Source organism: Mobula birostris, chromosome 4, assembly GCF_030028105.1.
Source record: "Mobula birostris isolate sMobBir1 chromosome 4, sMobBir1.hap1, whole genome shotgun sequence".
Lineage (NCBI taxonomy): Eukaryota > Metazoa > Chordata > Chondrichthyes > Myliobatiformes > Myliobatidae > Mobula > Mobula birostris.
In genome coordinates, this window is record NC_092373.1 from 154,348,255 (window position 1) to 154,374,600 (window position 26,346).

The following is a 26,346-nucleotide window of genomic DNA, read 5'->3' on the forward strand; positions in this document are numbered from 1 at the left end:
TTGAACTCATGAATGCTTGATCTGGCAGTCTATTTTTAATAAACCTTAATACTCTTGCCTGATTCAAATATTCAAGGCCCAGCTATAATCACCTCAAAAGGTGAAGAGAGGACAGCACATCACATAATGTGTTACCAGGGGTAACCCAATTTCATGGCTCGATTTCTCAACTCCATGCATTTTTAAGTATATATTTACAAAAACACAAATTATATGGTGTAACAGATAACACTTTCATTATTGAAAAAGCTCATGGCACAAAAATAATAAGTAACAATATAGGATGTGGTTTGATTTTACCTAGTATCAGCACATTGGTGAATTTATGCATGTCTGTGCTATGCTGTGCATCCATGGTATAGTTTGATAATATAGATACAGGTGTCCCCCGCTTTTCGAACGTTTGCTTTACGAAACCTCACTGTTACGAAAGACCTACATTAGTTCCCTGTTTTCGCTAACAGAAGGTGTTTTCACTGTTACGAAAAAAGGCAGCGCGCGAAAAAAAAGCGGCACACACCCCAAGCAGCCGCTCTCCCCCGGATTCGGAACTGCATTCTCGCCGGCATTGCTTAAATACGTGCCTGTGAGCAGCAGTTAGCAAGATGAGTTCTAAGGTAGCAGAAAAGCCTGAAAGAGTTCGTAAGGGTGTTACACTTAGCATAAAACTAGACATAATTAAGTGTTTTGATCGTGGTGAACGAAGTAAGGACAAAGTGAGTTTGGCTTGTGGAAGTTGATGAAGATGATGTTGAAGAGGTCTTGGCATCCCATGACCAAGAACTGATAGATGAAGAGCTGATGCAATTGGAAGAGGAAAGGATAACAATCAAAACCGAATGCAGTAGCAAAAGTGAAGTTGTCCAGGAACTGAACGTGAAGCAACTGTGTGAGATTTTCGCTGCAATGATAAAGTACGACTTTAATTTTGAAAGGGTACATCGGTTTAGGGCATATTTGCAAGATGGTTTGAGTGCTTACAAAGAACTGTATGATAGAAAAATGCATGAAGCTCAGCAGTCAAGCACAAGCCTTCCACATCAGCCACAGCAGACGACGAACCTCGACCTTCAACATCGAGGCAGGCAGACACAGAAGAAGATGACCTGCCTGCCCTAATGGAAACAGACAACACCCCAGTATCCCACCACCCCAACCCCCAAGCCGCGGACAGATACCGATTCGCGGAGAATGCAGCAGTAGCCGGGAGGCACACAGCACATCTTTAAGAAAAAAGCCGAAATAAACATGCTAACTAATTAGGTGCCGCCCGGCATGTAATTGTCGGCCCAGATCAGAGGCGATGCAATTGGCAATCGGCTCTGATCCGGGCGGCACCTGATTAATTAGCATGTTTATTCCTGCTTTTTTCTTAAAGATGTGCTGGGTGCGTCCCAGCCACCGCTGTACCCCTGCATGCTTCGCAGATCGGTATCGATTTGCTGCCCGGAGGGTGGGGGCCACTGCACCACCCCAGCCTCCGACGACTCAGCCTAACACACCATCATGTGTGCTCACTGTCCTCCCGATTCCCGTGATACTACACAGTACATACATTATTTCTACTTTATATCGGCTGTGTATTTTTACGTGCTATTTGGTATGATTTGGCAGCTTCGTAGCTTAAAGGTTACTGGAGAGAGTGTTTTTGCCAACAGCGCTTGCGTGAGATTTTCACTACGGCGAACAGTGCGGCAATGATTGTGGAAAAGTATTTCTACTTCATATAGGCTGTGTAACATCATATCATTCCTACTTTTACTATATGTTACTGTTATTTTAGGTTTTATGTGTTATTTGGCATGATTTGGTAGGTTAATTTTGGGTCTGCCAACGCTCACAAATTTTTCCCATATAAATAAATAGTAATTGCTTCTTCATTTTACGACCTTCCGGCTTACGAACCGTTTCATAGGAACGCTCTACCTTCAGATGGCGAGGGAAACCTGTACTGGATACTAACAAATGTGTTGGGTTTGTGTAAACGAATAATTGGAGATTTTGCTGAATTTTTATAACAAATTAAACAGAAACCTCAGAATCAAAAAAAATGAGAACACCTACTATTTAGTACACTGCTATCCTGCCTAGAGTTAGGATACAAACTGCTGATTCAAAATAACAGTCCTCTCATCCAAATACACTAGTACAAACTCATCCAAACACACTGGTACAAACCCACTCCCTATCTACACCCCAACTTTGAAAATAAAATACTTCCTGGAACTAGACATTACTAGGGAAGGTAGTGTGGACAGCACTAAAATGTGGGATAAAGGTGCACCCTGGCGTGGCATGACATGATGAGTACAAGCTATAGCTGGGAACTAGCAACACCTATTCTACAGGTTGTCAGTTCATCTGGACCCAACAATCTCACTCAACACTACCTACTGGATAAGATGGAAGTTGTTATCCTTCATTACCTTCACAGCTTTGCTCAGCCCAAGGCTTATCTACTGTATCAAACTTTACAGGAACCCTTTCCATACTGAGCAATGGGGCAATTCCTCATTAGATATGTACCAGGTTTTCACACAGCAACACACACACACACAGTGAGAAAGGGAGTATTTACACCAGATTCCTGCTACAGGAGCTCTGAAAGTAACATATCTTTCTACATACAATAAAGCGCTATCACCATCCCTCTAAGTGATGATGCAGTATGCCTTATCGCTCCTTAAAACACATTCTATGCACCTCAAAATATTTAAGAATATTTGATTCACTAGAGTCAAAAGTGATTGGTTTTATCGTGCCTATCACCCCTAATTACACAATTATAACATACAATTTTAAAAGATAGTCACATTTTTTTCTGAAAATATGTGGAAAAGAAATGACCAGTTCCTCGAGTGATAGTTCATCAATAAGTATGTAGAGGTCAAGTTCAATCTTCCCTAAAAAAAATTGACATTCCACATTTGACCATTTTCTGTAAATAGATACTAAAATATTTAGTTTATATCAGTTGAACCAGCGGACTGCTTAACATTTCAGATTACATTCTCCTATTACAGTCATAGGTTGATCAGCAAGACCCCAATTCTTCTTGCCCATGCTGAAAAAATGATCACACACTACCAAACTCTGCTATTACCCTATATCCAACAAGTATGATCCACCCCTTATTTATCAAGGAAAATTACTCATTTTGTTACCTTCCTCATTCAAGGGTGATGAGAAGCAACTTGATTTTGTCACGAAGAATTCTACATCATAACGTGAGTTATAATATGTATTTTAGTGCACCAACATAGGTTGCATAGAACCTGGTAGGGGCCCATTAAAGATATGTTGGCTGGCCTGCTCCTGTCAGAACAATTGTTTTGTTAAGAATGCATTGCCTGGGAAATTCAGCAGCACAAGTTCAAAGCTGCCATGCAGTATTGAAGAGGTCTTGCAGACTCACAGGTACTTCCTTTACTAACTCTTCCTTCAGTTAGTCCTGACGAAGAGTCTCGGCCTGAAACGTCGGCTGTACCTTTTCCTAGAGATGCTGCCTGGCCTGCTGCGTTCACCAGCAACTTTGATGTGTGGTACTTTCTTTTATCTGCTTTGCCATTGCAAAGACCTTAAAACTCATGAAGGAAGTAAGCAAGTCTAGGGCTACGTCTACACTACGCTGGATAATTTTGAAAATGCTGGTTTCAAGTAAAAACGATAGGCGTCCACACTAAGCCTTTTTCAAAATATCTCCGTCCACATTAGACAGATATTTGGGTGAATCTCCTCCAACAAGGCATGCGCAGGACACACAGAAAACAAGTGAAGAGGAAACGATATACTTGGTGTGCGTTTGTCCAGTTACAGAGTAGAAAAACTTAAAAGGAATTGCTCTTGGCTCTCGCGCAGGAGGACTTAAAACTAAAAAAAACAAATACTGGAGCGTATGGAGGCAACCGACAGGGAGTTCACGGACAGTATGACCCAGCTGACAACGGACATTGAAAAACTGACTAACTCTGTTGCATTAATAAAGCACCTTGTTAAAGGTATAAAACATGTCTACATCAGTGTTATCTTATATTTCCATACAATGTTACATTAGGCTGTTACACATCTATTGTCAGAGAAGTACTTGCATAAATAGGTAAAGCACCTTCATACAAGCAAGGACAGAAAACAGGGCAAAGTGAGTATACTTATTTATTCAGAAAGCTATGGGTCAAAGTATTTGGTGAGTACATTTCTAACCCTTCTGGCTTCAGTCTCGTTGCCAGCTGTTCTGAAGTTGTTAGGTTCTGCGAAGCGCAGAATCAAATATCGCTGCGATGATTGTACGCTCTAGTATCAATTCTTTGGTGACAATAAAGTAGTAATAATAATAATAACAAGAAGAATAATAATAAGAACAATGAAATGCCGCGCTGTCGCCATCTGTTCCGGCACGTCATGACAGCGGTTTTGAAAAGCTCCGGTTACCCCGTACACACTGCAATGGATATTAGGCGTTTTCAGATTTATTCACTCTGGAGACCGTTGCTGAACATCTCCGTTTTCGGGGGCTGAAAACGCCGTTTCAGTGTGGACAGAAGGTCAAAACGAAGAGAAAAGGCTTCGTTTTCAAAATTATCCAGCGTAGTGTGGACATAGCCTAGGATTGCAGCTGCATTGAAGGTAGTAGTAAGGAAATGGTGGGGTGGGTGGAGGGCAGGTAATGGAAGGCACAAGGATCACAAAGGCATTCACAGTTGGTACAAAAATTCAAGTGATCTGGTTATTGCGGTGGGGTAGGTGTTGACTGACAGATAAAAGAATGGAAAGAATGAAATCAGCACACAAGAGGTAAAGGTTCAGTGGTAATATATCACTTCCCTTTTCCTGAGATTTGCTCTATTATAGATTAGTTACAATTTCTGTACAGTTAGTTCAGTTTCACTCTAAACAATACCCCACCACAAGAATTGAATTTCACTGAGGAAAAACACTGGAATTATCTCTCCTTAATTCTTCTAAGTTTTCTGCCTGGAGATGAAAAATAATGAAGTTTACAAGTATGTAAGCTTTCTCCACATTCAAAGAAAGAACTGTAATGGCATTTAATTTTCATGTTTAATTATTGGTAGAGAAGGAAGCCATTTCACCACATAACTGTGGCACCTCAATGGAAGTGCATCCACTTCACTCTATTCCCACTTCTCTTTATAATACCCTTCTAAGGTTTTTGCAAACATATGTGGGTTTTACCCACATAATTCACATTCCCTGCATAAATTTCACTTCCATGACTATCCTGGCAGACCAGTCTATCTTCCAAGAGCCAAAACCACTTCCCTTATTTTTTCATTGATTATGCAGCCTGTGATTAAAGAAGATAGTCATTTTCCTCTTCATAGCATCAGTTTCTACTATTTTAATGAATAATACTGTGCTAAGTAAATCTCTTTTGGTCTCAATACATTCATTCTCAAGTAGAGAGTTGCTAACAAGTAAGTATGTTGAGCTTAACCAATTATTTCTATACATTTATCCTTATCTCATTTCTTTTGGACATCATTCCTCCTTCATTAAATGTTTGTTCTCTACATTTCTCTGCATTGTCATGATATCTTTCTGCCAGTCTGCTAGCTTTACAAATAGTCCTTCCACAATCAGCCACAGTCACTTCTTTTGATCCATATTTAAGTCCCAAGATAGTCGTAAATTATTTAGAAGTTTCATGTAACTTAATTTTATCTTTTAAAGTGTACAGATCAATACTTACTCACAAAAATTCCTTTAAATTTAACTTATACAATTTGCTTTTTAAATATTCAGATTAACCATTTTATGAATAATGCTGAACATTGATTATATTTTGTTTTCACACTGGATGGTTGCCTTCATTCCTTGATACGATCACTTGAATTGGGAATGCTCCTACTTTGGATGCCATTCTGTCCAATTCAGTTGAAAAAAGAGAGCTGTTGATGTCAACAAATGCTACATAGCAAGGTCTCTTGTTCCAATTTCTTTTCCAACTTAAGTGCCTTGATGTTGAGTCATTGTTATCAATGTTATTTTTTGTAAAATGCTATCATATGACTTGCTTGGTTTTTTACAATTTCCTAATATCTCTTCCAGAAATACCTTAATCATCACCTTTATGAGCAATAGCAATTATGGTTTTGGTCAAAGAATAGTCAGGCTTTCTTTCCTATTTTTCTGAACTAGTTCCTCTTTTATCACAGAGAAACTGCAATCCCTTCACCCCCAAGTACTTGGGTGTGCATACATGCACACATGCCTGTCCGAACACACTCTCACACAAAATTACAATTTTTGACAGCTTTCATTATCAAATATAAAGTGTATATGAAAACTACCATTGAATATAATTCATGTAATGCAATCCTCAAGACTCGTTAAATTGCCAAATGGAATTGGATGAACCCCGATTCAGGACGCCGAGTTGTTGATAGATAGGACATATGGAGAGGTAGCTACACCCAAGGTGCAAGCCTGTGCAGATTACCCCTGAGGTCATTCCACTTAGGATACTATTGAGGGGGATGACCTCGCAGAGAACTGTCACAGCACTCAGGTCTCTGGGACTGAGTCTGGCTCTCTGACTCAAAGTGAAGGGGGAGAGAGTTGAGCTGTGGTGATAGGGGATTCGTTAGTTAGGGGAACAGAAAGGAGGTTCTGTGGATAAGAACAAGATTCTGTGAATAACAATGAATGGTATGATGCCTCCTGGATGCCAGGGTTTGGGACATTCCGGATCGAGTCTGCAGCAACCTTAAATGGAAGGGTGAGCAGCCAGCAGTCATGGTTCATGTAGGTACCAATGATCTAGGTAGGAAGAGTGATGAAATTCTACAAAGTGATTTCAGGGAGTTAGGCACTAAATTAAAGAGCAGAACATCCAGGACTACAATCTCAGAATTGTTAACCGTGCCACATGCTAGTGAGGCCTGAAATAAAGAGATAATACTGTTTAACACATGGCTAAAGAGTTGGTGTAGGAGGGAGAGTGTCAAGTTTTTGAATCATTGGGCTCTCTTCCAGGGAAGGTGACCTGTAAAGAAGACTTGTTTGCACCTGAACTGGAGAAGGACTAATATCCAAGCGGGAAGGTTTGCTCGTGCTTGATGTGACAGAGTGCGATGGAATAAAGAGGGGAGGGGTGGCATTACTAGTCAGGGACAATGTCACTGCTGTGCTCAGTCAAGACAGATTAGAGAACTTGTCTAGTGAGACTCTGAGAATGGAACTGAGGAATAAGAAAGGTATGACCACATTAATTGGACTAAGTTATAGACCACTCACCAGCCTGCAAGATTTAAAGGAACAAATTTGTAGAGAGTTCGAAGATTTTTGCAAGAAGCCTAAAATTCTGACAGCAGGTGATTTCAACTTTCCGGATATTGACTGGGACTCCCATACTTTAAAAGGGCTGGATGGGATACAGTTTGTCAAATACGTTCAGGAAAGTTTCCTGAATCAGTACATAAGAAATCCCAATGACAGAGTGTGCGATACTTGATCTCCCAATAGAGAATGAGACAGGGCAAGTGACAGAAGTTTGCGTCGGGGAACTCTCTGCATCATAATACCATTAGTTTCAAAATAAATATGGAAAAAGACAGATGCGGTCTGCAGGTTCAGATTCTAAGTTGGAGAAAGAGCAATTTTGATGGTTATCAGAAGGATCTGGCAAGTGTAGATTGGGATCGGCTGTTTTCTGGTAAAGGTGTACAGTCGGCTCTCCGTATCCACGGATTCAACCAACCGCAGATTAAAAATACTGTACAGGTTTCCCCCACTATCCAAAAGTAGAGCGGAAATGGCGTAAAGCGAAGAAACAACTACCATTAATTTATATGGGAAAAATTTTTGGGCATTCCCAGACCCAAAAAAAACCTACCAAATCATACCAAATAACACTAACATATAGTAAAAGCAGGAATGATATGATAAATACACAGCCTATATAAAGTAGAAATAATGTATGTACAGTACAGTATAGTTTCACTTACCAGAATTGGAAAGACAGCGAGCACACTGGAAGATTCACAATTTTTCTATCATACAGTTATTTGTAAGCACTCCAAACATCCTGAAAACCTGCCCTAAACCTACATGCCCCTTCAAAATTAAAGTCATACTTTTCTGCAATCACTGTCAATCGTAGCGAAAATCTCACGCAGTTCAAAGCTATGGCATGCGCACTGCCTCTATAACGGCTCGCTGCAAAACAAACGCTGAACGTTATTTTCGCTGAGGCAGCATCTGCGTTCTCAGAAGAGCTACGATGGTTGCATCTGTACTGAACATGTACAGACCTTTTTTTCTTGTCGTTATTCCTTAAATACAGTATAACTATTTATATAGCGTTCACATTGTATTAGGTATTATAAGTAATCTAGAGATGATTTAAAGTATATGGGAGGATGTGCGTAGGTTATATGCAAATACTACACCATTTAGTACAAGAGACTTGAGCATCCACGAATTTTGGTATCCGCAGGGGTCCCGGAACCAATCCCCTGCAGATACAGAGGGCCGACTGCACCTGGTAAGTGGGAGGCCTTCAAAAGTGAAATGTTGAGAGTACAAAGCTTGTATGTGCCTGTCAGAATAAAAACTAAAGGTAACAGGTTCAGGAACCTTTGTTTTCAAGAGCTATAGAGGCCCTGGTTAAGAAAAAAAGGTGTATAGCAGATAGGAACAAATGAGCTACTTAAGGAGTATAAGAAATGCAAGAGAACACAAGAAAGAAATCAGGAGAGCTAAAAGAAGGCACAAGGTTGCCCCAGTAGATAAAGTAAAGGAGAATCTTAAGGGATTCTACAGACATGTTATGAGCTAAAGGATGGTAAGGGACAAAATTGGTCCTCTGGAAGATTAGAATGGTAATCTATCCTTAGAGCCAGAAGAGATGGGGGAGATCCTTAATGAATATTTTGCATCTGTATTGACTTTGGAGATGGACACAGACTATATAAGTGAGGAAAAGCAGTAGTGAGGTCATGGAACCTATAAAGATTACAGAGGGGGATGTGTTTGCTGTCTTGAGGCAAATTAGGGTGGAGAAATCCCCACAACCTGACAAAATGTTCCCTCGAAACTTGTAGCAGGCAGGTGCAGAAATTGCAGGGCCCCTAGTGAGATATTTAAATCATCCTTTGCGACAGGAGAGGTACCAAAGAATTGGAGGATAGCCAATGTTATTTTACTGTTTAAGAAAGGCTCTAAGAATAAACCTGGAAATTATAGGCCTGTGAGCCTGACATCAGCAGTGGGAGAGTTACTGCAGGGTATTCTAAGGGACCGGATATATGAGTTTTTGTACAGACATGGACTAATTAGAGATAGTCAGCTTGGCTTTGTATTGTTAAGTTGTATCTAACCAACCTTAGATTTTTAAGAAAGTTAACAGGAAAGCTGATGAAGGCAAAGCAGTAGATGTTAACTACACTGAATTAGCAAGGTCCCACATGGGAGGATATTCAAGGAGGTTCAGTCACTCGGCATTCATGTTGAAGTTATGTTGGGGAGGCCTACTTTGGAGTATCATGTGCAGTTTTGTCCACCCATCTACAGGAAAAATATAAACAAAAGTTGAAAGAGTACAGACAAAATTTTACGAGGATGTTGACAGGACTGGAGGACCCGAGTTATAAGGAAAGATTGAATAAGCTATGACTTTATTCCTTGGAAAATCGAAAATTGAGGGCACATTTGATAGAGGCATACAAAATTATGAAGGGTATAGATAGGGTAAATGCAAGCAGGCTTTTTACACTGAGGTTGGTTGGGACTACAACTGAAGGTCACGGATTAAGGGTGAAAGGTGAAAAATTTAAGAGAAACTTAAGGGGAAGCTTCTTCACTTAGAGGGTCACAAAAGTGTGGAATGAGCTGCCAATGCAAGTGGTGCATGCAAACTTGATTCTCAAGAGAAGTTTGGTAGGTACATTGGTGGTAGGGATATGAAGGGTTAAGGTCTGAGTGCAGGTCGATAGGAGTAGGCAGTTTAAGTAGTTTGGCATGGACTAGATGAGCCAAGGGGCTCGTTTCCGTGTGTGTATATTTCTATGACTTTAAGACGACCATACAAAATGCTGAGTCACTGTTGTTGATCATGTGCAAACAGCAGATTGTATCTTAATAGCACTGAACAATCTAAATGTTGCTGTAACTACTGCAATATGAGAGACAAACTCATTACCAAGGCAAAGACGCAATTTTCAGAGAAAAACCAGGAACTCCAAGAGAATGGGTTCATACGAAAAGTAAGTGAATACACTTTTAAAATGAGTCAGTGTCATTCATCATACTTACATAATCCAAAGTTCTGGTCAGCCTCAGATACATCGATGGTACAGTCAATGATTTAACCAACAGACAACCCAAAAGCACTCATCACTTTAAGTACTTGAACAGTCAAATTGTATCAGTAAACGACACACAAATATACCACACAGCTGCCTCAAAAAAATATCAATTCTTTCAACTTAGGAAAATCATTTGGCTTGCGTACAATTATTGTACTTTCAAATTTCCTAGAATAGGCTCCTACTACCTTGTAAATTTCTATGATTCTATGAAATGTTATACTATTCATTAATTGAATTTTATTTTGTGCTTGTTTTATCTGTTTTTAAACAAATGAAACAATCAAATACTTTTTTAATTGTTCTTAGCTCTTGCTGCTAAATGCTGAAGGTGAATGATCAATAAAATTATACTTTAGCAAGGATGTTGCTGAAAATAAAATTTCGGCATAACAATATTAAGAGATTTGTAATAAATGAATATGTATAAATGAACGTAGATAAACCTCCAATCAAACAGAGCTTCAGCTTAACATCTCATTTTCAAAGATGTCACTGATTTTTCAATACCGTATGGGAGTACCAGCCAAGATTTTGGTATTTGTGACATTGGGATGGACTTGAACCCACAACCTGCTTACTCGTAAGTAAAAGCCCTTCTAACTAAGCCATAATTTGCATGATCTTTCAAAGCAATATATTTATAATAAGGCCCGACAAAAGAGCGATTGAGTGTTCATGGAAAATAGTACAGAAGGAACCCACTGGATTACTTGAGTCATTACCACGATCTCCCATCTCAATTCCACTTTCCACAAATCCCTTGCTGCCTTGAAATCTATCTTCTTCTTAAATATCTTAAGCAACTTAGCGTCCACCATTTGTGGTAGAGAATTCTTAGCATCCCTACCCTTTCAATAAAATATTTTCATCGCAGTCTTAAATGCCTTGTTTTGTATTTAAGACTGTGAATGATCAGTTTAATCCCCTGTCTCCCAGCAAGGAGAAACATCCTGCAACTAAACTGTCAGAATTTTGTATGGTTCAACAACAACCTCTCTCATTGTTCTAATTCTGACAGAATACGGGTCTCATCATGCATCCAGGCATTCCATGAATGAGTTTGAATAGATCTTTGCAAGTGTATGCCATCTTAAGTCAGGAGAGCAAAACTACACATACTTCAGATACAACTTCACTAAGGCCCAATAAAACTAAATTCAATGTGTTAATCATTTTGCTTCAACAATATAAATCAGTATTCAATATTTTGAAGGTTTTCAAAAATATTTAGTTTGTAAAACAAAACAGCACTGAGTAAAATAAGCATGTTTTAACATTTTTTTACCTAATTGTAGCTGGCAGTGGCAAAGAAGGATGTTAGATTACTGACAAAAGTAAGAATGAACATTTGGGACAAAAGGACAGGGTCAGCATTCCCTGTCATTGCTCTTGTGTCCAAGAGTTTGATGCAATAGATGACATTTGGACATCACCAGCAGTAATAGATTGTATTCCAATAAGGAGTTAATTATCATCCCGATTTAGAGGTTACTTCTTTTTTAAATTGTATGTTGTATTAATACAAATACAAGAGATTCTGCAGATTCTGGAAATTCAGAGCAACACACACACACACACACACACACAAAATGCTGCAGGAACTCAACAGGTCAGGCAGCATCTATGCAAATGTATAAACAGACAATGTTTCAGGCAGAGACCTGATGTATAATTATATTATTACTTTGTTCAATAGATTCCTTTACCATTTCTTACAGGATTGCAAAGATCAGCTGTTTATTTATTAATTTGCTTCCTAATCTGAACAAAGATCATTTTGCATATCATTACATACATTTCACCATAAACCAAGTATTAGCTGCTAATGATATATACCAGGCTTTTTAAACATCCTACATCAATGGTCCTGAAGATTGACTGAGAAACGTATAACCTGGAAAAGAATAGAAACCATGCTACAGCAGATATGATGTAAATCATGTTTTTCTCCAACTTAAATTAATGTACACAATCGAAAGCATAATCTATAAGTAATGTCTCATGAAGTACTTGTAAATGGTAACTAATGTAGGTTCAATTCAAAAATTCAAGGATTCATCATTTGTATCTGTGTCTGACTGGCATATCACAAGATCCACTTACATCACCAACACAAAAAAAATTAATGTCAATCTACCGCTTAATTTCCTGAAGATTACATGTTCTATAATGAATACTGTTGAAATGTTATGAAATAATGTGATCCATTATGAACAAAACTGGCACTGCCAAATTCAAAACACAGTCCAAAGACAGTAACATGATCCAGTAAGCTACTTAATTTCTTACTTAGAGCAATTCTCAACATAACTGGAAAAAAATTACAATTCATGCTACTCTCTTAACATTAAACCAAGATTTGCACCTTAACATAAACTCAAACTTGGTTATTCATAATGAATACATTTTTCTCATCACAAATGAAAAATGTTTATCTAGTTTAATATTGCAGCAATGAGACTTTGGTCACGGAAAGAGCAGTTATTATGATGTTGCTCTATTCACTGGTCATATAGCTACCAATTATACAGTCATCCGTGATCTATGCTACTATAGGTCCTTGTCTCTGCTTGCAGAAGCATGTACTTACTAGTCCAGAAGAGGCACATTATCCACAGTAAGACATGTTATTGAACTACAAGCTTGTCTGCACACTAAGCAATGGATGGTACTAAGGTAATCATAAAGGTTCTGGGATTTGCAAATCTGGGTTACCTGGTGTCAGCTTTCCAACATCGCTAATACCAACGATCGTCAGTACATTTAAAAGTCATGAGAAACTTGTGTGAAGCATGCTAAACAGAAATTTATTTGGAGAAGGCTATGAAAGGCAGTAAATCTTTAAAGTACCCTATAGAACGTGGCCTAGTAACTTCCTGGGAGCATTTGGAGAAGCTCCAGAAGCACACTTAATACACCAAATCAAGAGAAACCGGCTATGATAACTATTGCTCCACTGACTTCTTTCATTTACACAGAGAAGATGACAGAAATCATGTTTGAAAGCCTGAATATACCAGTAATGTACGTGGCTATTCCTACAACTCTCACACTGCATGCATCAAGAAGAACGCAGGATATAGTTCTAACAGTGGCTTTGGATTAACTGATGCTGTCACTGTTTTGAAAACTACTACCTGCCCAATGCTGTTAAAAGACTTAAATTGTCAGGAAATTATATTACCGAAAATATAAAGATTCCTGTATGAAAGTGAATATCCTAAGTACAATCCTTAAAGAAACTTTTGATAACATTAAGGAAACATTATGTTATGTTGCTCCTGACAATGAACTAGAGCAGAAATATCAGATGGGCAATCAACAACAGGAATACACATTTCCTGATGAGAGTCCAATCACAATCCAAAAGGAGCTCCTCAAAGTACCAGGACTAGGTGTATAAAATGATGGGGTACATCGATTGTGTGGATAGCCAGAGGCTTTTTCCCAGGGCCGAAATGGGTAATACGAGAGGGTGTAGTTTTAAGGCGCTTGGAAGTAGGTATAGAGTGGATGTCAAGGGTAAGTTTTTTCACTCAGAGAGTGGTGGGTGCATGGAATGCACTGCCGGAGATGATGGTGGAGGTGGCTACAATAGGGTCTTTTAAGAGACTCTTAGGATACATCCACACTAGACCAGATAAATCTGTAACCGAAGTTTTTCTCTTCGTTTTGACCCTCCATCCACCCTAAAAACGGAGCTTTTCCAAAACACTCTCCAGAGTGTTTAAATCTGAAAACACCGGTTGGGCATTGTAGTATGTACGGGGTAACCGGCTAATTTTAAAAACGCTGTCATGACGTGCCGGAACAAATGGTGGCAGTAGTGCGGCATTTCATTGCTTTCTTGAACGCAACCTCCAACACAACAACAATATTTGACAATAGATGTGCAACAGCCTAATGTAACATTGTATGGAAATACAAGATAACACTGATGCAGACATGCTTCATACATTTAACAAGGTGCTTTATTGATGTACTACTTGTGCAAACATTCAATAGATGCAATTGTCTCTTTTGCCCAGTAACTCGTTTTATTGCATGTTAAATACAGCAAAATAATACACAAAGACGTGGCAAAAGTAAAGGCAAACAAATGAGGTAACAGCAAACCACATCAAAGTTGCTGGTGAACGCAGCAGGCCAGGCAGCATCTCTAGGAAGAGGTACAGTCGACGTTTCGGGCCGAGACCCTTCGTCAGGACTAACAAATGAGGTAACAGCAAATTTCACTTTCACCCAGTAACAAGCCTTATTGCATTTAGTTGTAGCTGTCAGCCCTTTCATCGATGAAGAGACTATGGCTGTAGGAAATGTTTCTGGACAAACGCGCACCAAGTCTTTCATTTGGTAATTTCCATTTAAGTTTTTCTAGTCTGTAACTGGACAAACGCGCACCAAGTATACCGCTTCCTCTTTGCTTGTTTTCTGTGTGACCTGTGCATGCCCAGTGGGAGGAGATTCACCCAAATACCCATTTTAATGTGGACAGAGGTATTTTCATAAACGCTTGGTGTGGACGCCTATTGTTTTTAAGTGAAACAGGCGTTTTCAAAGTTATCCGGTCTAGTGTGGACGTAGCCTTAGAAAGGTACATAGAGCTTAGAAAAATAGAGGGCTATGCAGTTTCTAGAGTAGATCACATGGTCGGCACAACACTGTGGGCCTAAGGGCCTGTAATGTGCTGTAGATTTCTAGCTTCTACGTTTACTTAACAATAACCAGTGCATATTTGCAAGAAACCAGAATTCATGAACTGATCTGTAGAAGTATTTTAAGATGCGATAAATACCTGAGGAAAGACCTAATTAGCAATATAATGCTCTCTGGTGGTTCCACACTTTTCCCAGGAATGCAAGATTGCTCAATGAGAGTAAGTGTCAAGTACCCAATGGACTACAAACTAATATCTTTGCACCACCAAACAGGAATTATTCTGCTTGGATGGGTGCATCAGTTTTAACTAGCTTGCCAATATTTAAGAATATGTGGGTCACTTGTAATAATCATAGAGAATTATAGGCCAATAACAATTAACAAAAAGCATTTTTAGGGATTAAACAATGAATTGAAATTTGCCTGGAGATGATCAAATACATTAATAAACAGCCCAAAATTAACTATTGTGTTTTAGTCAAATTAAAGAATTAAATAATTTACACAGAGGGTAACTAGTACCTGAAGCGAGCTGCCAGAGATCACTGGAGCAACATTTAAACGGGATTTGGATAGGTACATGAAGGGGAGGGACTTAGAGGTTTATAGGCTGAACCCGAGTTTCTGGAACCAGCAGGAAAGATGCTGTAGTCGGCATAGACCATTTGGGCTGAAGGGCCTGTTTCATGCTTTTTTACTCTACGGCTCCCATTTGAACTTCTCCAATCGGATCACTGCCATTACAAAAAAAAGGTAACATCCTGCATCATTGATGAAAGAATAATCTCTCTCCTCAGCTTGAACACTAAATCAACTGAAATGGTTGACCTCATTCTCTTCAAATGCTTTTTCTTTCATCTTCAAGCTGACTGTAGTTTCCCCTTGCCTAGTTGTATTCTGATCTATCGCATTATTCCAGAAAATCCTTGCAAGTGTTTCTCAATCTCATACAGCAGCATCACCAGAAGGTCCTCATGGATCCTTACCTGTCTGGATATTTCTTTTACACAACAGCACCATATTGTTCAAAAATATCATCCAAAGTCACTAGTTTCTATATGTATGCTAAGAAACTCACAACAGATACTCAGGAAATTGAAAGGAGGCCACATTTTAGTATCCAACTTTAAAGACTGTTCTTTTGAATGATCATAAGTGATTTGAATAAACATCTTCAGATGAATACAGCTGCATTTCAGGTGTGAACCAACAAGATTTCAGATTCAGAATCAGAATCAAGTTAAATATTACTGGCATAAGTAGTGAAGTCCTGTATGTCAACTGTACTCTTTTACATAGATGCTGCCTGTCCTGCTGAGATCATCCAGCATTTCATGTGTGTTGCTTGGATTTCCAGCATCTGCAGATTTTCTCTTGTTTGTGTAGTGAAATTTGTTGTGGCAGCAGTACTTTGCACTACATAATAAAAAAAAACCTATAAATTACAACAAATATATATAAAAAGTAAATGAAATAAATAGTGCAAAGAAAAAGAACAAAAATAGTGAGGTAGTGTACATGGATTCGTTGTACATTCAGAAATCTGTTGGCAGAGGGTAAGAAGCGTGTGTGTCTTCAGGCTAATGTACCTCCTCCTCGATGATAGCAATGCAGACATCCCACCCTGCAAAAACTCATTTCAGGGAGTTCTCAACCGGAAGTCTCAACCTCACAGCAGTCTGTGTCAATGAATTTATTAATTTTGCAAGACATCAGATTCACAAGTGTTCTGTGAGACAGTTCACTTCTGAATTCTGTCTTAATGTGCCATGTTCACAATAGCTGCTGTCTTCATTGATGAGCAGGCATAGTTTTTTGCTATTTCTGAATCAGGAAACATTTTCCTGAATAGCTTGCCTGTGTTCTTACATACTTGGAATGGCAGGTTATGCTCAATGATGAAAGATGTAAAGTACACCTCAGCTCTAGTGACCTTCTCTGTCAGACTTTGGTGTTCTGCTGAAAAGAACTGTGAAATACTTGAAGCAGCTTTCCCTGCACTTAGCCTCCCTAATATGTTGTGGTCCCTAAAAGAAATAAAAGCATAAGGTGTATCCTTATTACAGGTGTGTGTCGCTTAACATCCATTCGGACAATGTCCGATCGCATATACATCCGTAGTCACACACATACACACATTGCCTGCAATAGTTGGGATCAGAATTTACATCGAAATATAGGGGATTTAAAATGAGTGATTTAGAAGTTCTGTATCTTCAAGTTCAAGTTTATTGTCATCTGGCTGATTGTCCACAAATGAAACAACTTCTGTCCGGACCACGGTGTAGCTACAATACATATATCACGCACACCACATAAAACAATATATTACCATATTATTTAATAAAGCGCAACTCAAAATGCATATAAAGTGTGCAGCACAGGTGAACAGTTCGCTGTCCTAATGACGAGACCTCAGTGGGGGCCGGGTATTTATTAAAGTCAGTTTTTCTTCTGAAAACGGCTGCGCTTAAACCCAGCCCATCACGGGCTTTGATGTACCTGTAAGTGGAAATGTTTCAGGGAAAAAACCCCGAAGAATTTGCTTGACGCGAGCGCGTTTTTAAAGATGTCTTAGCGAACGATTTTGGAATTTCACTCCAATTTAAACCCCGCTCTAATCCCCTTTAAGATGACAACGCGTCCCACCCATATAGGACAGCCTCGTGTAGTCAGGTTGTCACCGCCAGCCTTGGGAGTTTCTTTGCCAGGCTTTTGTACTTCCATCACTGACAGTTGTCCGGATGATTTCAGCGTCATTACAGAATTACAGATGGCATTAACTGAACTGATGAAATATGGAAGAAAGAGGTCGACTATAAAGCCCGCCCACAGAGAAAATTGATGGGTCTACCTAGCACAAAGAGAGATCAAGCAGGATTCATTCATTTTCTTTCTTTTTTTCCCCCCTCTCCCTCTCTAAAAAAAAATCGATTTCCGGGATATTGTATATAACTTAAGGGAATCAGGGAACTGCTATCAATATGTAGGAAACTCCCGGAACTCCCGGCAGAGGTGGGATATCTGCAATTACGGCCTGGGTGATGTGGGTCCTTAATGATGGGTGCCGCTTTTTTGGTCTATAGATAGATAATTTTTACCTTGCATTTTATCTGTTTGCAAATCTCAGAATTACCACAAGATTTAACATTCAAAATCTACAGACTGAAATGCCAAATCACAAGTAGATTTTGAAGCATTCTCAAGTGACTTAATTAAATCACTGAAAATGCTTCCTGAAATGTATCTTTCTCCCCCTCAGTAAATGAAAATACTAAACATGATAAAGTCAGCAGATGCTGGAAATCCAAAGCAACAAACACAAAATGCTGGAGGAACTCAGTAGGTCAGACAGCATCTTTGGAAATGAATAGACGGTCAATATTTCATGGTGATACCCTCCTTCAGTTCTAAGAAAGGGGAAGATGCCAGAATAAAAAGGTGGGGGAAGGGGAAAAAAGCTAGATGGAAGGTGATAGTCATACTTTATTGATCCCGGGGGAAATTGGTTAATAGATGAAGCTGGCTGAATGGGAAAGGTCAAGGGCTAGAGAAAAAAAGAGTTTGAGAGAAGAGTTGACAGTAGGAGAAAGGGAAGGAGGGGACCCAAGGGGAAGTTATGAGCAGGTGAAAAGTAGTAAAAGGTCAAAGTGAGTAATGGGGGAGAGGGGGCAGAATTTGTTCACCGGGAAGGGACCGAGGTCTTCCCTTTTCTCAGTTTCTTCACCTCCGCCGCATCTGCTCCCAGGATGTCGCTTTCAGTTCCAGGACATCAGAGATGCCCTCCTCCTTTAAGCAACAGGGTTTCCCTTTCTCTACTACTGATGCTGCCCTCACCCACATCTCCTCTATTTCCCGTACATCTGTGCTCACCCCATCTTCTCCTGCCCTAATCATGACAGTCACTCTTGCCCTTACCTACCATCCCATCAGCCTCTGCATGTAACAGATTATCATCTCCAAATTCCACCATCACCTAAGAGAGATTTCACCACTAAACATATCTTTTACCTTTCTCCCCCACCCCACCCCCATCTCCACTTTCCACAGGGATCACTCCCTCCACAAGTCCTGTCCATTTGTCCCTCCCTCAGGTACTTATCTCCCTTCAAACAACTAAAGTGCTCAAGCTGCCTATACACCTCCTCTCCCACCTCCATTCAGGACCCAAGCAAGTCCTACTAGGTTCACCTGCAAATCTGCTGGGGTTGTTCATTGAGACCAGTGCTTCTGATGCAGCTTCCTCTACATTACTGAGACCAGGCATAAACTGGGGGACTGCTTGTGCTGTGCTATACTAAATTTTGTAAAAAGATATTGATGAAAACCTGAACAATTCCAAGTGACACTTTAGCTCTGTGAGCTTGCTATACCAAGGTGTCTGTACCAGTTAGTTACACTGTAGATTTGTTAAATGTTTGTTGATAATGGCTGTATTCTTACACTATAGGTTGTTACATGTTTGCTAATCATCTCTGAATTCTTTCTCAACCTCAGGCACTCGTGATACGAGAACAACAGACCCAAGAATTTATCTGTCTATGCGCATCGCTCAATGCTTGTGAACCGAACCCCTACTACCGAGGCACCTTTTGCAAGGTTCTTGGGACTTCACTTAGACCAGGGATTACAAATGATAGGTGCTGAGGACGGACCCAGGATAATTCCAAGAGTCAGAATTTGGAGTTCCCCTGACAACGGCGACAATTATGTGGCAGCTGAGAATCGCGAGTCCTGAAATATTTATGAAAATCTTTGCAACTTACAACATGGTATCTAGTGTGGTTTATTTGTGCTTTCTGTTTCATGATAATAAATTACGCTTAAGTTACTTTGTTGTACTTGTATGCTTATTACTACATTTCCTGGACACTCAAATTGGTTTGGGTCTTTTGGGTCTGATCACCCCAGCCCATTACGCTGCTTTGTCGAGCACCTCCACACCAGCTGCCCCAAACAAATCTTCCCGTTGGCCAAACATTTTAATTCTGACTCCCATTCCAACGTGTCAATCCATGGCCTACTCTTGCGCCAAGATAAGGTCACCCTCAGGTGGAAGAACAATACCATATCTTCCATGTGGGTACTCTCCAAGCTGATGGCATGAATATTTTCCCCTTCTGGTAAACAAATTCAACCCTTCCCCCATTGCACAATCCTGATTTGATAGAGACAGATGTGAGAGCACGGAGGAACATCTGGAGAAACTTCTGAAATGCCCGCTTCGCTGCCGCCGCTACTGTATGGTCCGGAATCTCCGGAGTAGGCCCGAGTCTTCGGCTTTGCTTGTTTTGGCGGCCGGGACAAAGTTGAAGGTGCTCGGCAGAGGATGGTGCTCAGGAGGCTGTATTGGAGGGGTTGGTCAGAGGCTCAAAGTTTTCGGACAGGCTCAGTTGGCTGTGGTTGGGTGCTTCCAATGCATCGGCAGTTGTCAGTTATCGGTGCCTGGAGGTTTATGGCAGGGGAGTTTCTCCCTTTTTGCTGCCTGCTATCGGGGACTCTGGAGTCAATCGGGACTTGAGACTTTTTTTCAACCGTGCCCATAGTCTGTTCTTTATCAAATTATGGTATTGTTTTGCACTGCTGTAACTATATGTTATAATTATGTGGTTTTGTCAGTGTTAGTCTTTGGTTTGTCCTGTTTTTGTGTGATATCACTCTGGAGGAACATTGTATCGTTTCTTAATGCATGTATGCATTTCTAAATGACAATAAACGAGGACTGAGTGTCCTCATAATCTATCTATAATCTTATTCCTATCATCACCAAGACCTCCTACTTCCTCCTTTTTGATGTTGCGTGCTTCCATCCTTACCTCAATCTAACAACTAGCAAAACTCTCATCCGCACTTTTGTTACTTTCAGAATCAATAATTCCAATGGGCGCTTTGAGTGTTCACCATCAGTCCATCCTCTGAAGACTGAAGTTGAACCAGATTTATGAAATCAAATTAAAAGGTATCAAATGCAAACTGAAGTTCCATTTCCCAAGTACTGCTCAGTTGACTCACCAACAGAACAATAATATCACAAAAAAAGGCAGATTTGCCAATAAAATTATTTGCATTTGAGTTACATTTAAGCCATTTTTTATTGTTTACTTGAATGACATTTTAGCTAACTGAAGATGTTTTTGAGAGTCTAACAAAATCTACCTGGCTAATCTTCAAAACAACTTATGGAAAGTAAAAAGCAATATGGATTTTATGTTATATTCAGATAACATTTACATTGAAATGTATTTCTAAACAATGATTGTACATACTCTTTGTACATGTTTGCCAGGATAAAAGAAAAATAATATTTATACAGATTGAGCACAGATCAAATTGAGACATTCTAGTTGAAACTTATTTCATGTGTTATGTATCAACGTTTTTTTCACCCCACAAGCGTCATTTTAGGTGCCTGGACAAGGCTGGTGGATGACATCATTAACAAAATGCAGAGAGGTTGCTGGAATATTCAGCAGTTAAAGGGTAGCGGACTGTGAGCTACAAGCAGAAGAGCGAGCTGGGTGGAGTTAGTTGAAGAGTTCACTACAGCAGTGGGCGAGTCTAATACTTCTCCATGTCCAGAAGATTGTGATAATTAGTGGCACACAGTGCATATTGGATACGTGACTGTCACTTTGTACGATCCATACTTGGATTTCTGGAGTATCTGTGGTGACCACTTTTTGTTAATTTGTACATGGATTTGACTGTGTTACATGGCGGCCACTTGTGTTCAGGAATATTCCGTGACTGTCACCATGTGATATCCTTACGGGGATTTTGGAATTTAGGCGTCACTTTGTTACCCCTGCATGGACTCTAGTATTTCAGTGACGACTACTCGACTTCTGGAATCTTCTGTGACTGCCACCTTGTGTCATCTTAAGGTGGATTTATGAGCTCTCCCTCACAGACACCTGTACCTGTTCACGTGGATTTCTGGAACCTTCTGGATTGCTATCCTAGGACTCTGTCTGAGTAAGACTTGGTAAGAACTGTTCCTAGACCTCCGCAGTTTGTGAGCTAAAATGCACTGTTAATTTTTGTTTAGGGGAGTAATTTGTTTAATTGTCTGTATTTGAGTAGATACTGAAAATATAGCTGTTTAACATTAAAAATTGAGTCTGTGGCTACTGGCACATAACACATGTCCTTAGGATGTTCAAAACAAATTTATAATAAAGATTCAAGATTCAAGATTCAAAAAACTTTATTGCCATTCTAACCATACATCAGCTCTGCAGGGCAGAATGAGACAGCGTTTCTCAGGGGCATTGCAATCATAACATAACAAATGCAACACTAAATAATACACATAACAATAAATAGTAAAACACAACAGCCATGGCTGTTAAAATCACTTATAAGTGTCCAGTGCAAGTTAAAGGTGTCCAAAGCAGAGTCAAGTAGAGCAGCTATTTAGCAGTCTGACTGCCTATGAGAGGAAGCTGTTTAGTAGCCTTGTGGTTTTAGTTTTGATGCTCCTGTAACGTTTGCCTGATGGCAGAAGAACAAACAGTTCATGGAGAGGGTGTGAGGGGTCTTTAATGATGTACCGTGTCTTCTGGAGGCATCGACTCTGAAAGAGGTCTTGGACAGAAGGTAGGGAGACCCCAATAACCTTCTCTGCTCCCCTAACCACCCTCTGCAAGGCTTTTTTGTCGACAGCACTGCAGCTGGAGTACCAGGTTGTGATGCAAAAGGTCAGCACACTCTCAACCATGCCTCTGTAGAATGTAGTTAGGATGTTAGTGGGGAGTGATGCTTGTTTAAGCTTCCTCAGAAAGTGCAATCTCTGCTGGGCCCATTTCACAATCCCAGTGGTGTTCCTGGACCAGGTGAGATTGTCCGAGATCTGCACCCCAAGGAACTTGATGTTTTCCACTCTCTCCACTGTGGAGCCGCTGATGCTGACGGGTGTGTGCTCAGGCTGAGACCGTCTGAAATCGGCGATCATCTCCTTGGTTTTGGTGACATTAAGCATCAAGTTGTTATCCCTGCACCAGCTCTCTAGGTATTTGACCTCCTCCCTGTACATAGTTTCATCATTTTTGCTGATGAGCCCCACCATACAAAATGTTGAATGGCACATATTTTCTCATCCATCTAGCAAATTAGTCACTCATCACACCATCCAATTGTTCAAGGCATCACGAACTTATTGCCACAAAAATCCTGTGTAATATATTACAAATACCAACATCACTGAAGAACTTCTCACTATTTAAATAATTTTGAATTATGTTTTCATTCTGTGTTCAAATGTGACAGATCAATAGCAGACACTGCTGCAAATCTTTTTTAGTGATTAATGTAGATTATAAAATTAATTATCAACCAAGTAAAACACTTAAAGCAAGAGTAATGTCCATAAAACCCGGCACAGAAATATCTATTTTTTTAAACTTACCATTTGTTTGAGTGATAATTGTTAACACCAAAATATATTATTTAAAATTAAAGTTACGAACCAAGATACAAGTAACTAAAAATAACTAACATTCTTCCCCTTTTCTCATGCCCAAAACTCCACTTTCAAATGAATGACTTTGGGGATCTTATGCCAAGTCTAATCTGGCAAAGGGTCTGAAAACAGATTCCTCAGTGTGAATGCAGAGGAGTGTCATCAAGATTCTGCTCTGGATTCCATAGGGAGAACAGTAATGAAGCACGGCAAACAACAGCCAGCAGAGTACATAAGTTTCAGAACTTCTGAGAAATTATGGCAGTTTTGTGCAGAACTGCTGGCAAAACCAATAAAATCTGTGCCAACATGCATAACCACACAAAGAAAAGATGAAAAAGTATTTACAGAAACAAGGTGAGTAGAGTGAATATTTTCTACTGTATTTCTTTAAAAGGTGAAATAATCGTTTTTATGTGCCTAATTAAATACACAACATATATTGAATAATCCACTAAAACTTCACTTCTATATTATTTGAATTTCACTCAATTTAATGGTTTTAATCTGGCACTGAATTAAATAACATTAGAATATCAGAAACAAGGCATTTTGCCCCAGATGTCTGTTCTCTCAACCAGTTGAACTTTTACTTCAGTCATTTTCCCCACACTAATTCCACAATTCCTCAATATCTTAATATCTAAAAACCCATCAAGCTTTGTTTTGAATATACTCAGCAAATGAATTTCTAAAGTCTTCTTGAATAGTGAATTTCAAAAGTTTCACTACCTTCTAGAGTAAGAAATTTCCGATTTTAGCCCTGAATAGTCTACCACTACGACCTCAGGCTCTAGACATCCTAGAAAAGGGAAGTATCAAATCTGCATGTACCTTGTCAAACCCCTTGAAAATGTATCTTTTACAGGTTTCCCCCGCCATCCGAAGGTAGTGCGTTCCTTTGGTTCGTAAGCCAAAATGTCGTAAAGCAAAGAAGCAATTGCCATTTATTTATATGGGAAAATTTTATGAGCGTTCGCAGACCCAAAATAACCTGCCAAATAACACATAAAACCTAAAATAACAGTAACGTATAGTAAAAGCAGGAATGATATGATAAATACACAGCCTATATAAAGTAGAAATACTTTTCCACAGTCATTACTGCGCTGTTCTCCGTAGCGAAAATCTCACGCAAGCGCTGTTGGCAAAAACACGGCGCAAGAGCTCTCCAGTAACCTTTAAGCTATGAAGCTGCCAAATCATACCAAATAACACGTAAAAATACACAGCCTATATAAAGTAGAAATAATGTATGTACAGTGTAGTATCACTTACCGGAATTGGTTCAGCACCCAGCATACTGATGTTGGTGTGTTAGACTGAGTCATTGCAGGTTGGGTGGTGCAGTGGCCCCACCTTCCAGGCCGCCGACCGATACCGACCCGCGAAGCATGCAGGGGTGCAGCGGTAGCCCGGAGGCACACAGCACATCTTTAAGAAAAAAGCCAAAATAAACATGCTAATTAATTAGGTGCCACCCGGCACGTAATTGTCAGCCCAGATCAGTGCCGATTTCCGATTGCGTCGTCTCTAATCTGGGCTGACAATTACGTGCCGGGCGGCACCTAATTAGTTAGCATGTTTATTTCAGCTTTTTTCTTAAAGATGTGCCGGGTACCTCCTGCTTACCATTGCATTCTCCGCGAATTGGTAGCTGTCCGCGGCCTGGGGGTTGGGATGGTGGGACACTGGGGTGTCATCTTGTCGTCTGTTTCCATTAAAGCAGGCAGCTCATCTTCTCCTATGACTGCTTGCCTCGATGTCGAAGATCGAGGTTCGTCGTCTGCTATGGCTGATGTGGAAGGCTTGCTTGACTGCTGAGCCTCACGCATTTTTCTATCATACAGTTCTTTGTAAGGACTCAAACCATCTTGCAAATATCCCTTAAACTGATATACCCTTTCAAAATTCAAAAATCTCACGCAGTTGCTTCACGTTCAGTTCGCTACTGCATTCGGTTTCGATTGTTATTCTTTCCTCTTCCAATTGCATCAGCTCTTCATTTATCAGTTCTTGGTCATGGGATGCCAAAACCTCTTCAACATCATCTTCATCAACTTCCACAAGCCAAACTCACTCTGTCCTTACTTCATTCACCACGATCGAAACGCTTAATTACATCTAGTTTTACGCTAAGCGTAACACCCTTACGAGCTCTTTTAGGCTTTTCCGACACCTTAGAACTCATCTTGCAAATGGCTGCTCACAGGCATGTGTTAAAGCAATGTCGGTGAGAATGCAGTTCTGAATCTGGGGGAGAACGGCTGCTCTGGGCGCACGCTGCCTTTCTTCGTAACAGTGAAAACACCTTCTGAAAGCGAAAACAGGATACTAATGTAGGTCTTTTGTAACAGTGAGGTTTCGTAAAGCAAACGTTCGAAAAGCGGGAGACACCTGTACTTCTCATTCCTGTAAACTCAAGTTTATGCCCAATCTTCTTAATCTCTCTTTATATAACATTCTTCTATCTGAGGAATCAATCTGGTGAATAATTATTGCAGCTCCCCTCTTGCAAGTACATCATTGTTTTCTGTAGACTTGAACATGATCTTTCTATTGCAGTTCTAGACATGATTGTCAATTGCTTTTTCCAGTGTGTTTTTTATATATTCTTACAGACATTCCAAGGTTGCCAAGCCGAGGAGTGGTAGTGGGGACAGGCTCCCACTACCTAAAAGTGCTCCTCATGGCATGCGCCTCAAATAGCCTCTGACAACCAAGTCCAACTCCTGGCCTTCTTGTGTGGCTTAGCCTCTAAGCCCGGCAGAACTGTTTCTACTGACAGGAGAAAGGGCGAAGGCGGGTCCTGGCACCTTAAAACCAGTGCTTCGGGTAGATGGATCTCGTCAGTCTGGTTAGGTAGTCCATTTGAGAGAGGGAAAACTCTGATTT

General features: G+C 40.0%; 1 protein-coding gene, 1 long non-coding RNA gene and 1 pseudogene across 3 annotated transcripts in view; 2 read left to right on the forward strand and 1 right to left on the reverse strand.

Moving 5' to 3' along the window:
- kiaa0232 (KIAA0232 ortholog) overlaps window positions 1–26,346 on the reverse strand; it is a 159,261-nt gene that overhangs the window by 113,626 nt on the left and 19,289 nt on the right. The window lies entirely within an intron of this gene.
- LOC140196046 (uncharacterized) lies at window positions 10,104–19,781 on the forward strand. The gene is made up of 3 exons (XR_011885602.1): window positions 10,104–10,226; window positions 14,389–14,550; window positions 19,488–19,781. It is a non-coding gene; the product is annotated as an uncharacterized lncRNA (long non-coding RNA).
- Window positions 10,842–13,540, forward strand: LOC140196948 (actin, muscle-like; annotated as a pseudogene).